This window comes from Copadichromis virginalis, linkage group LG12, assembly GCF_057382275.1.
Source record: "Copadichromis virginalis isolate Kocher_CV1m ecotype Utaka linkage group LG12, C_Virginalis_male_GT1.1, whole genome shotgun sequence".
NCBI lineage: Eukaryota > Metazoa > Chordata > Actinopteri > Cichliformes > Cichlidae > Copadichromis > Copadichromis virginalis.
Window position 1 is genome coordinate 20133408 of NC_140629.1, and position 14022 is coordinate 20147429.

A 14022-nucleotide genomic window follows, 5' to 3' on the forward strand; every position below is an offset into this window, starting at 1 on the left:
TGTATTTAGGTCAAGTTGTTGTGTATAATCCTTTTAGTATTGCTGATTGACAGTGTGTTTTTCTTTCTATAAAATTGTTCATGGAATAAGCAAATGAGGAGAAAATTGTGAGAAAGCTTTGATTGAGAAGAATGGAGATATACACGGCAACAGTGGACAGGAAACAAACTGTGAGCAGAATGAAAGGGAATGGGCTTGAATAGAGAATTACACAGTGCTGAAATAAAAGAGACCTGTTATTGTGCTCAGAGAACATCAGTGTTGGACAGCTACGGCTGGGATAAACTCTTGGATATAACTGTGGGATAAACTCTGATTCAGTGTTGCGTTTCATAAAACATCAAACTTATTGAAAGTGAGAACCGGTCTTGATTTTGGACGCGTGAAAAGTCTTTCAGCTTTAGGATGCTGACACACAGTGAATGCCAGTGGAAGGACATACTTTGTGTTAACGAAGTACCTTCATGCAGTAAGCTATGCCACTGGGAGCAGATAAATGTGACCTATTTATTTTAGATCTTGATCAAACCCATGTGTTACTTAGAAACAAAAGTAGGGGAGGAGACTCTAATGGGAAATACAAGCAGCTGGAACATGTCCTACACAGTCCCTAAACCCATTTGAGGTTTAGGGCTAGCCTTCCGGTCTGAACTGATGCTTTCAAATGTAGGGTGGTCCTGAAAACTCATTTCCCCCGAGGACACCCCAGGACTGGGACTAATTAAATGCACATTTCACATGGAGAGTGTTTACATTCTCCATGTGAAAAAAAGGAGTTTTACGCTTGCAGCCAAAAAACCAAGGTAGAAACCTGTTTGGTCAGTCATATGAATGGATGCTGTGTGGTGGGATGCACTTGTAAAAAGAAAAATGATTCTTTTATTGAACACTTACCACAGGACTGTTTAATAATACTTTATAGTCTGTTGGACGTCGTATGTGACATGCAGCAAAGTTTCTATGAGTCAATGACCTTAAACTATCACACTTAACATTGGCGTGTGTAACAAAGTCGGTGAGCACTTATAACAATTTTATACTCACCATGTTTCTGCATGTGCTTGTTTGTACCTTACAGAGAGTTAGACAGATAGACTATGTGCACGTTAACATATGCTACTTCCGGTGCGGAAACTCCTGTTGGGAGCTTGGTTTCCGGTGTCCTATTCGCTCCTTGTTTACGGTCCAAAACAAGTTAAGCAAATGAATGAATCAAGCGGCAATTTACATTTCTATAGATGTCTTGGGCATTTACCCAATATATCTGTAAATGATGTTCATTGACTTGTCGATATTTTTCCCCGCGCCTCAGAGCAAAAAGAGAAAAGGGATTCAAATGTTATATTTCTCAGCTGTCCCTCGTTTATCGCGGGTGTTATGTTCTAAAAATAACTAGCGATAGGTGAAATCAAGTAATCAATTTTAGTTTTTGACGGTGCAAAACGTTTCGTGGACATCGTGGACATACAGCACTGCACTTCAGAGTCACACTGCTAGCGATCGAAGCAGCGATTCTGTACTGTACAGGAGAGACGTCACGGAGGAGATCGTCTGCAGCGAACAGGACGCAGGATACAATGTGATGTAAAAAAAATAAGCATGCAAACTTGCACTAAAAAATGTGAAACAGCGAGGTGAAAGGTGAACCGCGTTATAGCGAGGGACCACTGTAATTTTTAAGGTAAGTCACAACATACCCTTCGTAAATACTAATGTATAGAAACCCTCACCAGCAATCATTCATTTTTTGTGTGGCTTTTTTTCATGGTTTGTTAACATGCTGTGTAGGTGTGTACTTGACTAGCTGATCTTGACATAACGGGGAAACATCTGGTTTGACTATTCTTCACCTGTAGTTTGAATGCTGAACATTTGCCTGTTTAAATCATAAGACCAGTCACTATACAGAGATACTTCTGAATGTGGACGATGTGTCTGCTTGTGTTGAGTGATGTAAACAACTGATCGATCTAAACTCTTTAAACGTCAAAATTGATCATTAGATTTTTTTTATGACACAACAGTGGTGAGTGTTCCCACCTCCTCCTCTTTGTAACTTAACGCGATCTTTCCGTTTTGAGTTTTGGACATGATTTTGGAGTATATCTTCGCAGTACCAACTGACGGCAAAGTAAAGCTACCGGAAATGTACAACCCCACATCCGGTCTCAAACCAGGAAGTTAGCATTTTCTCGTGCACAGGGTCTATTGTGCAACAAATGCAAGCATGTCATATGCATATAAATTACTACAAAATCAGCCAGGAGAGAAGTATGTTTTCTTAGAGAAAATCATTGATTTTGAAACTTTTTTTCATTACAGTCATTACTTTTCTGTCATTCATTCTTTTTTTGTTGTTGTTGCAGTTTCAGTTTTATATTTCTGTCTTGGCTGTCTTGTTTGGGTAAGCACAAAGACATTAAATGCTTTTTGTGAGGGGCATGTGTTGCTTTGCATGGGAATATAAAGTAGCATGTGGCTGAGGGTGAGAAATGTGCTGATGATGACACCAGCAATGCCGAGAGTAAAATGGGCTTTAGTATCATTCAATCCGAGGATTATTTCCTGTCAAACAGGAGCCTGTTCTGCAGAACTGAGAAGAGAAGAGGAACAAATTTGTTCCTCTCCCTTTTCTTCGCTTTTTCACACTGCTTCCCCTCACACAAAGGATCCTCTGTGTGAGGAGATTGTGTGCAGCAGCGAGTGAGGGTGGTGTGCAGAAAGTTGGATCTGGATGGATGGGAGGGTCTGCTTTTTATGACATTGCACTGTTGGCTGAAGATGTAATTATCAATAACTAGATGGGCACTTGAAGAGCGCAGTCATCAAGCAATGCAAAAAAAGAGTAATATAGTGAATTTGATTTGCACTAAAATGTAATAAAGATTTCTTTTTGCTCATGCTCTTTCTCCCCACCAACTTTAATGGAATTCAAAAAAAGGAGTCTTAATGACAGACAGGCAAACAGTTTGCAGTAAAGGCATCTGAACAAGCAGAATTAAACCACCTACTCAGCTTTTACCTTGGATAGAGGAATAACTCAAAAGCACAAGCAAAGACATCTTGTTTCAATAGTGAATCAAAGAAACAGTCGGGGACTGTGTGCATATTGATTGCCTGTAATACAGCCCAAAAATCACCTTGGAGAAACTGCAGTTCATGATGAGTTTAAAGGCAGACATCCTCCCACATATTACATCCCACTGTATGTGGCATTAATTTACGCATAAATGATGGATGCAGCACTTTTAATTATATAAGATAAGAAACTTACAACTAAACAGCTGGAATCACTTATGTGTGTTGCAAAGCGAAAATGGTGACCAGTCGAAATATTTAGATTTAGGGCTTTCAAGAGGAAATTGTTATAATGTATTCAGCATATGTACACTGATTTAAATAAATGAATCCATACAGATTTTTAGAGTGTTTGCAACACTGACAGAGTTTTCTAAACAGCTGCAGAGTTAGTGTTCATCAGAGAAACAGAGATGTGCACTCATCGGGTTTTCCCCCGTGTTAGGCTCCCTTAATAGGTTTTATGTCTAATCGATTTTAAATGAAGGAACTGCTCTGGAATGATTCCAGGTCTTTGTTACACGCAAGCCAAGAACCAATCATACAGTTTAACTTGTGGGTATTTTTTATTTTGTTCCTTCAGCTTTTCACTTGGGGAAATTTGTGAACAGTGCCATTTGCTTTCCACACATTCTCACCCATAGGGTACCTACAACATTACTGCACCGCAGGCTTAATTTACATTACTTCACTACAACTCTCACTTGCTTCTCCGTCTTAGCTGTAAAGATTCTATTGGTAAATACGTAAAATAATTACGTTAATAAATAAGCAATTTTTGGCCTTACTAATATTCATTTTTCTGTAAGTTTTCTGAGCTGCACTTTGAGTGACACTGTGTGTTTCCAATCTGCAAATGGACGATAAAAAAACCCTTTTCCCCCCAAACTGGAAACAGATTTTGCTGTACAAAGCTAAATGCTGTCCTAGTTTATTCACCTTCACAAAGACACACAATGAGCCTGTTTTTTAAGGCACTAAAAAAAAGCCGAAATTTGTTTTTTGTCTTTTATTCACAAGGCTTATTTCACACAGGTGCCTCCCCACCCTTTTTCTTGGCTACAGTTTGGGTTGAGTCCTTGAAGTCTAGGTGGATTGTGTGACTTTTTATTGCACCTTAAATCAGTTGTGAATAAAAAAACATATGGGGCTCAAGTGCTGGCTTCTTTGCTATTCAGTAAATCACTGTGGGCGCAGTAATTTGCCCTGAATCCACCCAAACTGTTTCCCGATACTCCAAACTTTAATAATGTTTTATGCTGATTTTCCTCTCTGTTAAAGACTTTTTGACCATATTCTGGCATCCCATCTCCTTATGGCTCAACAAGGTTTTTCAAAATGTATTTTCTCTTTTGTTTCAACTCCAAATAAAAATCCATATAAATTCAATAAACTGTGTAAAAACATTTGCATTTTAATGCAAACTAAAATATTTTTAAAGAAGGTTTTTAAAATTCTTTTCAGCTTTTAATTGCATGTGAGTTTTGTACTTTTTTAAAACACATTTCAAGTGGAATAGCACATAGTTCAAGAAGTTTCAGAAATAAATATGAGTAATCAGAGGTGTGGACTCGAGTCACATGACTTGGACTCGAGTCACACTCGAGTCATTAATTTTATGACTTTAGACTTGACTTGAAAAATGTTCTAAGACTTGTGACTTGACTTGGACTTTTACACCAATGACCTGGGACTTGAATTGGACTTGAACCGGTTTACTTGAAAAGACTTGATATTTCACCCCAAATATAAAATTTAACATACATATTATATAGAGATTGAAAATGTGACGTCATTCAGGGGTAAAACCGCAAAGGATTCTGGGAACTTGTGGCAAGAGGTACTAGCGCACGCAGGCTTTCAATTAAAATCAGTTATACAGCGATAAAAAGAAACACAAGAAGCCGTTGTATTATTAACTGCAATAGCCGGTCGCATAACAGCCACGGGAAGCCGACGGGTAAAGAGATCGGTTGTTATCGGATTACGTCGCTGAAGAGAAATTGTTCGAGCCATGTTTCCGAAGTAACAAAGACGCGACGGATGGCCTGGATTGCAGCCATTCAAAGATCAAATATAACATCCCAGAACACTCCAGCTCACAGGTTAGTCTGCTCCAAGCATTTACACGAAGGTCAGTGTTTTTTAGTAGTTAATACGTCATTTTCATAACATAATTGGTGATATAGGTTACAAGCAAGTCTGGCGCTGAACAGAAATTGTCGCGCTATGCTCCTTTATTTATTGTGCATAAATAGTGAATTGTCCTGACACAATATTGTGTTTCGCTTCTGTTATTATGGTACATTGACAAAAACATATACTTTTATTCACAGGGTAAAACAGTTGTTTTGTATCACTAATTGCCCAGTACGATTACAGCATACAATATTGTTGTCACTGCTACATTTCTGTAACGCGTACCAGAAATTATTTCCACTGCTAATTAATTACCCTTGAGCTCAAAGGTCCTATTAATAAACGGTTAACGAATGTGTATTTATGAAGACGATTTGTGAGACTGGTAAACTTATGATACGTACGATGGTCTTTCGTTCTACACGGTGCATTTCAAGGTCCTGTACCCATCCGTCGGTAAACTGTACCTGGGCTTGTTGCAGTGACCTGAAGTTACTAAACTTCATGAGTGTATGCACTCACTCCAAGAACCGTATGATTATAAATATACATATAAATATGCTACGATGAGATAGCTGACTTCATCTAACTAGCAAATGTTGTCCAGGCTATGTTGGTGATGCAGTTTTTTTTTAATATGTATGATATTTTTGTCATGCGATTTTAAAGCCGGTCCTACAAGCGCATCCAAGAATAACATGCAGCTTATCTCAGAACTGTCGGTGAAAATTATTCTTGGAGCTAAGTTTAATTGAGCTGCATTTTAAAGAGGTGCAATTTCACAATTTGTGTATATTTTCTAAGTTCACTATTTTGTCATGTGTTGAGAAAAACACAGATTTAAAAATTACATGGTCTAATATTTACATTTAGCATAACTGCAACATTATTTTTTCGTTTGTTTTTTATAAAGACTCGAAAGGACTTGAAATTCAAAATTTCAGACTTGTGACTTTACTCGGACTTTTACACCAGTGACTTGAGACTCGACTCTGACTTGCCTGACATTACATGAGACTTGACTTGAGACTTGAGGATAAAGACTTGAGATTTACTTGAGACTTGCAAAATAATGACTTGGTCCCACCTCTGTGAGTAATAATAAAAAAATTAACCTCCAGCAGCAATTAAAGAAGGGTGAAGTGGCAGTAGCTACTTAAATGATGACACATGTGACTTGTGGTTTTGCTATTTGCCCAAAAGAATCATTTGAATTTACTCATTTCCCAGTCCAACTGTAAAGTCGTTCACTGTGCCAGTGTGGTCTGTAGACGCATCCCAGAAAACATAAAGAGGAATGTGTGGGCTGTGGCAACATACAGCAATTACATGTGGGTTTCAATGGCTCCCTCTTCTTTATCTTTAGGTAGCTCTTGTGTTGAATTTACAGCTTTCCATTTAAAATGCTTAAATGAGTATTGTGCCTTATACTGCATTTTAACACCGATCATGCAACTGGTGGCGTTTTATCAGAAACACTGTGTTCTCTGACATCCCTTGAATGAATAAATTTGATTACAACACAGTGTTTGACTATTATAGTTCAAACAAACTATAGTTGGGTACACATATCTAAATTATTATTAAGAGGGAAAACAATCCAACCTACATGGCCTTGTGTGAAAAATCATGAATTCTTTACAAGGTTGAGGTCACACCAAAGCCTGAAAACTGCCAGACCTGCTGAATGAAGAAATCAATTAACTAGAAACTGTCTGAAAATCTGAAGCAGACTAAGAGACCTCAAAAAGCAACACAACATGAAATGGTGATGAACTTTCCCAGGAGTGGCCAGCCTATCAAAATTACTCTAAGAGCGCATCAACGACTCATCAAGAAGGTCACAGAAGAAGCCAGAACAACATCTAAAGAACTGCAGGCCTCACTTGTCTCAGGTAAGGTCAGAGTTCATGACTCCACCATAAGAAAGAGACTGGGCAAAAATGGCATCCATGAAGTGCCAAGTTCCAAGACTAAAACCAGTGCTTGGCAAAAGGAACATAAAAGCTCGTCTCAGTCTTGCCAGAAAACATCTTGATGGTCTTCAAGACTTTTGGCAATAACACAGCATTTCAGAAAAGGATCATACCAACAGTAAATTATGGTGGTGTAGTGTGATGGTCTGGGCCTGTTTTGCTGGCTTAGGATCAGGATGGCTTGCTGTGATAAATGGAACCATGAATTCTGCCATCTACCAAAACATTCTGAAGGAGAATGTCCGGCCATCTGTTTTTAACCTCAAGCTGAAGCGCTCTTCAGTTCTGCAGCAGGACAATGATCCAAAATACACCAGCAAGTCCACCTCTGAATGCCATAGTCAAAGTCCTGACCTCAGCCCAACTGAGATGCTGTGGCATGAACTTAAAAAGGTGGTTAATGCTCAAAAACTATCTAATGTGGTCGAATTTCAACAATTCGGCAAAGATGAGTGGATCAGAATTCTTCCACAGCGCTGTAAAAGACTCATTGCCAGTTATTGCAAACATTTCATTGCAATTATTGCTGCTATGGGTGTTTAAGAGGCCAATTTTGTGTTTACTTGTGTTATCTTTGTCTAGCATATAAATTTGTTTGATGTTCTGAAATATTTAAGTGTGACAACATACAAAGAAATAGGAATCAGTAAGGGGGCAAACATCGCTGTATATACTGTTGTCAGTTTGAGTTACTGGGGAAGGGCAGAAACAGCATGAGATAACGATTTAAATGACACGCTGTTCAACTGAAATCTTCTAAGTCTCAGTGTGTGTTGCTCACTGTGTTATGGTTACCCACATTCATTAGCTTTTCTCAAATGCAGATCAAATGAATCCTGTAAAAGTTTCCAATTATGCCTCTGTGTGTATTCAGACGATGCAATTTCTTTTGCGAGGAATGACTCGCGCTTGTTGTTCTGAGTCATGTCCTGCTAACATACCTTTGGTGTTTATTCTGCATAAGTTGCAGTGTGTGTCAAAACCTTGTGCTACAAACGCCCTTTCACACATTTTTCTTGTGAATTTTTTACAACTGATGATGTCTTTAGGAAAAGACTATTTGTTTCCATTACAAATCTTGAACAGGCTGGCATTTTAATTGATACTTTTTCAGGGTTGCTGACAAAGTGCTCTCAGAATACAGGCAACATATGTAAACAGGCTCATACTCAAAGTGATACATGATTGGAAATTTAGGGTTCGCTATCTTGCTCAGGGACAAAAGAACCAGGAATTTAACCACCAACCTTTTGAGCCCCAACCACACTAAACCAACGATCCAGCTTCACCATCTCATTGAAAAAAAAACCCTAGGATTTGACAAATGTTTGTAATAGAGCTCCAAATTTCCAGTAAATCTTTTATTAATAGAAGTCATCACATGTGCTTTCCATAGCTATCCATATTGACACAATGATTTAATTCCATCAGCTCAATTAAAAGTTTTAAATGTTGTTGCCGACAGCCAAAATTCAGCGATGACCAACCACGCTCGACTTTATGATTTACACTTGTGAGCTGACATAAGTGCTGCGTTTCCACAAGTGTTGTTACTGTTGTGACTCTCCCACAGGCCTTTGCCCTCCAACCACATGGACCCCCCCTCCCCCCCCCCCCCCCCCCCCCACACACACACACACACATAGCCCCAAACGCTAACAGTGAGATCTTGGCAGCCAAGTACAAGGACAAGGCCAGCCTCCAGATGGAGACATGAGAAAAAAGAGAACACAAAGCAAAACAGAAACAAATGTTGGTTTGTGATAGTGATAACAAACTATATCCTCATTAGACAGAGAAATCTTAGGTGTGTGATTCTGTACATAATGATGGAGATTTATGTTATGTAGCGGTGAATATGAAAATTTGGTGGGATCTCAAGACAGACGGATCTCAAAGAGAACAGATTCATTGAATTAGGACTGCTTCAAAGACAATTTGAAGGGCTCATTTCAGTGTTTCTTTTGATAAAGTATAATACATTTTAGGTAACAAAAAAAGAAGAAATTTACAATATGACATTACAGCATCTACCCAGACACCAGTCACAGACATCAATAACAGGCTAGGTGATATAAATGTCAAGTTATGTTTCAGTGGCTTTTGAGTTCTTGATCTTCACTGAGATTTGAAGAATCATTCAAACCTTATGAGTTTCTTAACTGCTGCATTGTGGTTTGTGTGTGTCAGGTCCAAAACAGCAAATGGATGACATGTCCCAACACACAGCCAGAGTTCTGTTATGCTTCTGCCTAAGTCACCCTGGCTGTCTTTCAGTCATAGTGCACAGATGGCGCACAGAAGAGCCAGAAGAGCCAAGTGATGGTGTGGATCCATCCCATCTCAGGATTTGTTGACTGAGAATATCCATGACAAAACATGAAGAGAAAAAGGCTCTTTTTGTTTCTCGCTGATCTGATATGGAGAGGATGACTGTGAAACACCAGATGTGTGGCGTCAAAGCTCCTCTGTTCACGTCTGTATCTACATATTAGCTTTCCCGTCCCACCCAAACCTTTTAAAGTCCAAGTTTTTGGCTTCTTTGTTCCATTACCAAGATTGAGCAGCCTGTTATTCTCGTGTAAACTTCTTCTATTGTCTAATCGTGTAGATAATGAGGAACATGTGTTTGGCGATGGCTAATGTGAAAATGTCAAACCCATGCTGTTCAGCTTTGACCTTTTCCTGTCTAGTGTCATGAGGAGGATTACATAAGAAAGTCCCAGGGGGTCCTGACAGACACTCTTCCGATGCCTTATCCTATCCTGCCTGTCGATGCCTTATTTTGGCCAGGACCCAAAAAACTGCTATCTGTTGCCATGACTTCTTGTTAATAAATAGCAGACTATGAATCTGGATTAGGAAAGGAAGGAAGGAAGGAAGGAAGGAAGGAAGGAAGGAAGGAAGGAAGGAAGGAAGGAGATTTTCCAACCTGGCTAAAGGTTGGGAGTCCACAAATGGCCAGCTGTGAATGTGCTCATGGCCCAGAGACCTGGCTCTGACACAACAGACCCAGAGAAACAGACAATCTGCACAGGACACCTAAGCCTGTAAATTATACAGGTGCATCTGTATTTGCGTAATCTTAAGCAAAAAATGTTTTATGCTTTTCTCTATAATCTATTGCTACTGTGAGATCACATCAACCTTTATCTGTTGATAAACTGTTGATAAAAATACATTTTTTTGGCACTGAATATAAGTTTGGAATTCTGATCTGCTTTCTGCATCTTCTTTAGGACAAGCAGGGGAAAACATGCATCTTGAAAACAAATTTACCATCTTTACAAGATTGAAGAAGGACCCTGTAGATGAGCAGAGCTTCCACATGTTGACTGCTGTGCTTCAGCATCTGGCAAAAAATGTAGAAAACAAACAAACAAAAAGGATTTATGAAAGATCAATATATCTCACATTTAGCAGGCATGTGCATGTCTGATAATTACAAAAACAGAAAAGGTTTATACTGAAAGCCTACAATCCTTGCAAGCATATTCAAATAAAATTATGTTGGGTTTCCAGATGCTTGAAGCTTTTTAATCCATGCACATTTTAAATATATTTGAATACATCTGGGAGCTAAACCATGTAACACATTTTGCTGACTGTATTGGTTTTGTGCACAATGCCAAAGCTGACACCAATTCCTCTTTTATTTTTCTGTCAACACGACTCAATGGGAACATTGTAACAAAAAGTCATTTCTTTCAAACATGTGTACCAGATTATCATGCTGTCACAAATAGTCAGTTGATGGGAGGTTAGGGCTTTTGTACTTATACAGTTTAGTCAATAACAGTAAGTCGTTAAAAAATTGCACTGCCTTTGATGTCCTTTCCAGTGTCTAATCTATACGATACCGCTGATTGTATCACTGTTTTAAGCGCAAAATGTGCCTCACACTGTGATGGTGTATGAACCAAAGTTCACTTTTTCACTGTCCCCGTGGCAGTCTTATGTAACCTCTTTTTGGAGGGTCCAGTCTAAGCTTGGAGATTTTGATTACTGCCATATACACCAGAAGCACAGTGTACCCTACTGTCATCTCTACTGAATGTGAAGGACTGACAGATGGGCCAGAATCAGAAAGAAAGCAATAAACAATTTGGGATGTCCCATCTGTTATAATTCTGGTGCTAGAGCAGTCCAGAGAAGCATCAGTACCATATTCCTCCATTCCTGAGGCTTGACCATGTTTCAAAGACATTCAGAACACCTGAAAAACATCTAAAAGGGACCACACTGGTCATCTCTGCCACATTTTACCTCCCTAGAGCTGTTCCGAATGCTCTGCAGTATTGCTGTCTCAGCCTTGGCCAGAACATCAGAAGAGACTGAGAGAAACAAGCTCAAACAATTTACAGTAAGGGGTGGAAGAGTGGGTATTAGCCGACTTTGTCTTACCTTCTTAGTAACAGATGTTTAGTGCCAAAGGGGAAAGAGAGGCAGGGAGGATGTCTTTATAGATAAAAGAAACTAAGAGGTTTAAAATAAAAGGATCCCTCACAGGGACATTTTCTGTGTGCATCACTTTTTTCTGGCCATTCAAGTGGTTTTCACATCCCTGCATGTGCATGTATGGGCAGACAGATGCCTTCTGTCCTTTCATAAAGTTCATAGTTGTGCATGACTTCATCTCTTAGCTTATATTTAATTGAAGCGTAATAGATAGACAATTATCCCTTGGATGCACAACATACCAATATCTACACTCTTCCACGAGTGGGGTCAAAATTGACCCCAAATAAAATCAATGCATTTTGCAATAAACTCGGTTGTTATTCTTGAAAATCTTTCAAACGAAGAGCTGTAATATTTTCATATTCCAGGTATTCCTCATAAAACATGTTTGTGACATGAGGCCACTTGCATTTTTATTTATTTTTTCATTAATTTTAAGAAATTGCAGTTTTTGTATCACTTGTATCACTTTTGTATGCTTGCTCAACATATATTGCAGAAGCTGTGTCTTCCCTCTGAAAGGCACGAGTTGTTCATCCACTGTAACACAATCAGTGAGGATGAATTTCTGCCTGCCGTTGACCAGGAACAGGCCCCATATGTAGCGGAAAGCTGCCATGTTGTTTGTTTTCAGTCGGCAGGCTCTGGTCCTCTTGTCATCAAAGTGCAAGAAATGGCGAATATCTTCAAATCTACGAATTGACATAGTGGCCTTGTACAATGGGTTATGCAGAGGACTCCCAAAAAACACATAGACTCGTACATCCCAGTTCTTCTCACTTCCTGCAAGAATGGTCAATCAAATGAAGGCCAGGAGCTTATGTTTGATTACATTTTTCCACTCTTTTCCCCTGTCTGTGGCTACTCTTTGTGCCTCCATGTTTGTGCATGTCAGCATCTCTTCTATTATATTATCAGACATGAACATCTTCCATGCATCTCTTGGGGAGACAGTACTAAACCCAGGTGCAAGCCCTGGCCAACTATTCAGAATATTGTGGCTTGGTGTTTTAGCCTGGCTGGGAGGTAACTCTGCCCAGTAAGAGCAGTAAGAGGAGCTCATTCTGTTAGACACAATATCCATTTCCTCTTCAGAGGACTCATCAGAGGACTCCTCTGTACCAGACTGGCATTGTTCAGTGGCAGGACAATAGTCATCTCTATATCTGAGATGTCAGATTCTGAGTCAGTTCCTTCAATGGGCTCTTCATCCCATCCATCCTGGATATTTGTAGGGCAAGGTCCACAAGGATCCTGGCTGGCCTCATAGCAGCTATGTTAGATATTAAAAAAAAAAAAAACATCAGAAAGGAAAATGTTTGAAATGCACAGGAAACTATAAATCATGTATGTTGCTGTGTAAAAATTAATTCCTGATTCATCAGATTTGTAAGTGGGACAGTCAGAGCTGCTAAGAATTAAAGGTTCATAGCAGATTCCATAGGAACTGTTTGTGGAAGAGCGGGGTAGTGATACAAAAACTGCAATTTTTTTTTAATTAATGAAAAAATAAATAGAAATGCAAATGGCCTCATGTTACAAACATATATTATGAGGAATACTTTTCATTTTAAAGATTTTTTTTTTCTCTGTCCCGTTTGGCTCTTTTGCCATCAGAATTGTTGTCTAAAGGCAAAGAAAGATGCCCAACGGATTTACTTTACCAAATTGACCATCCCAGCCTTGCCGTAATGGTCCATTTGATTCACCTTTTATTGTTTATTTTATTTTCACTTACTGAATACGGGACAGACTTGACTGGGGGAAAGAAGGGGAGAAAGAAAGAGGGAAAGAGAAACAGCTGAGAAGAGGGACGGGGGAGAAGGGCAAAAGACAAAAACCAACAGAATGAGCAGGAAAAAAAAATGCATATATCAATCACCTGGATCACCTGCTGAGAAAGAAAAAAGAAAACAAGCAGAAGAGAACAAGAGTAATAGAATAAACAACATCACAATGATATATGGGAATATGACAGTAAATACTAAATATTAAACATTATTGTGCAGCACATAAGATCAACAGAACACAGTGTGCTTTGAGGTAGGAGCCAAAAAGGGTGTAGTTTGTGGGTGTGATCACCCGTGTGTACACCTGTGAGCATGGACGCACTTGTTTTTTTTAAAAGGTTCCTTCATGTAATGATCTGCTAGAGGGTGTGGGGGCGTCCTCCAGGGCATGAAGCAGGTATGGAGGAGATCAAAACTCCAGACATCCAGAGGCCCCCAGAACACAAGAGACCAAGGAAGACCAACAGAGGGGCAGCCGTGCCACTGTCCCAGTAAGAGCTGAGGAGAGTCCCAGATGAGGGCTCACTCAGCAGCCGCAGAGCAGAAGCCAGGGGGAGTTGCAGTGACGTGCCCGTGAG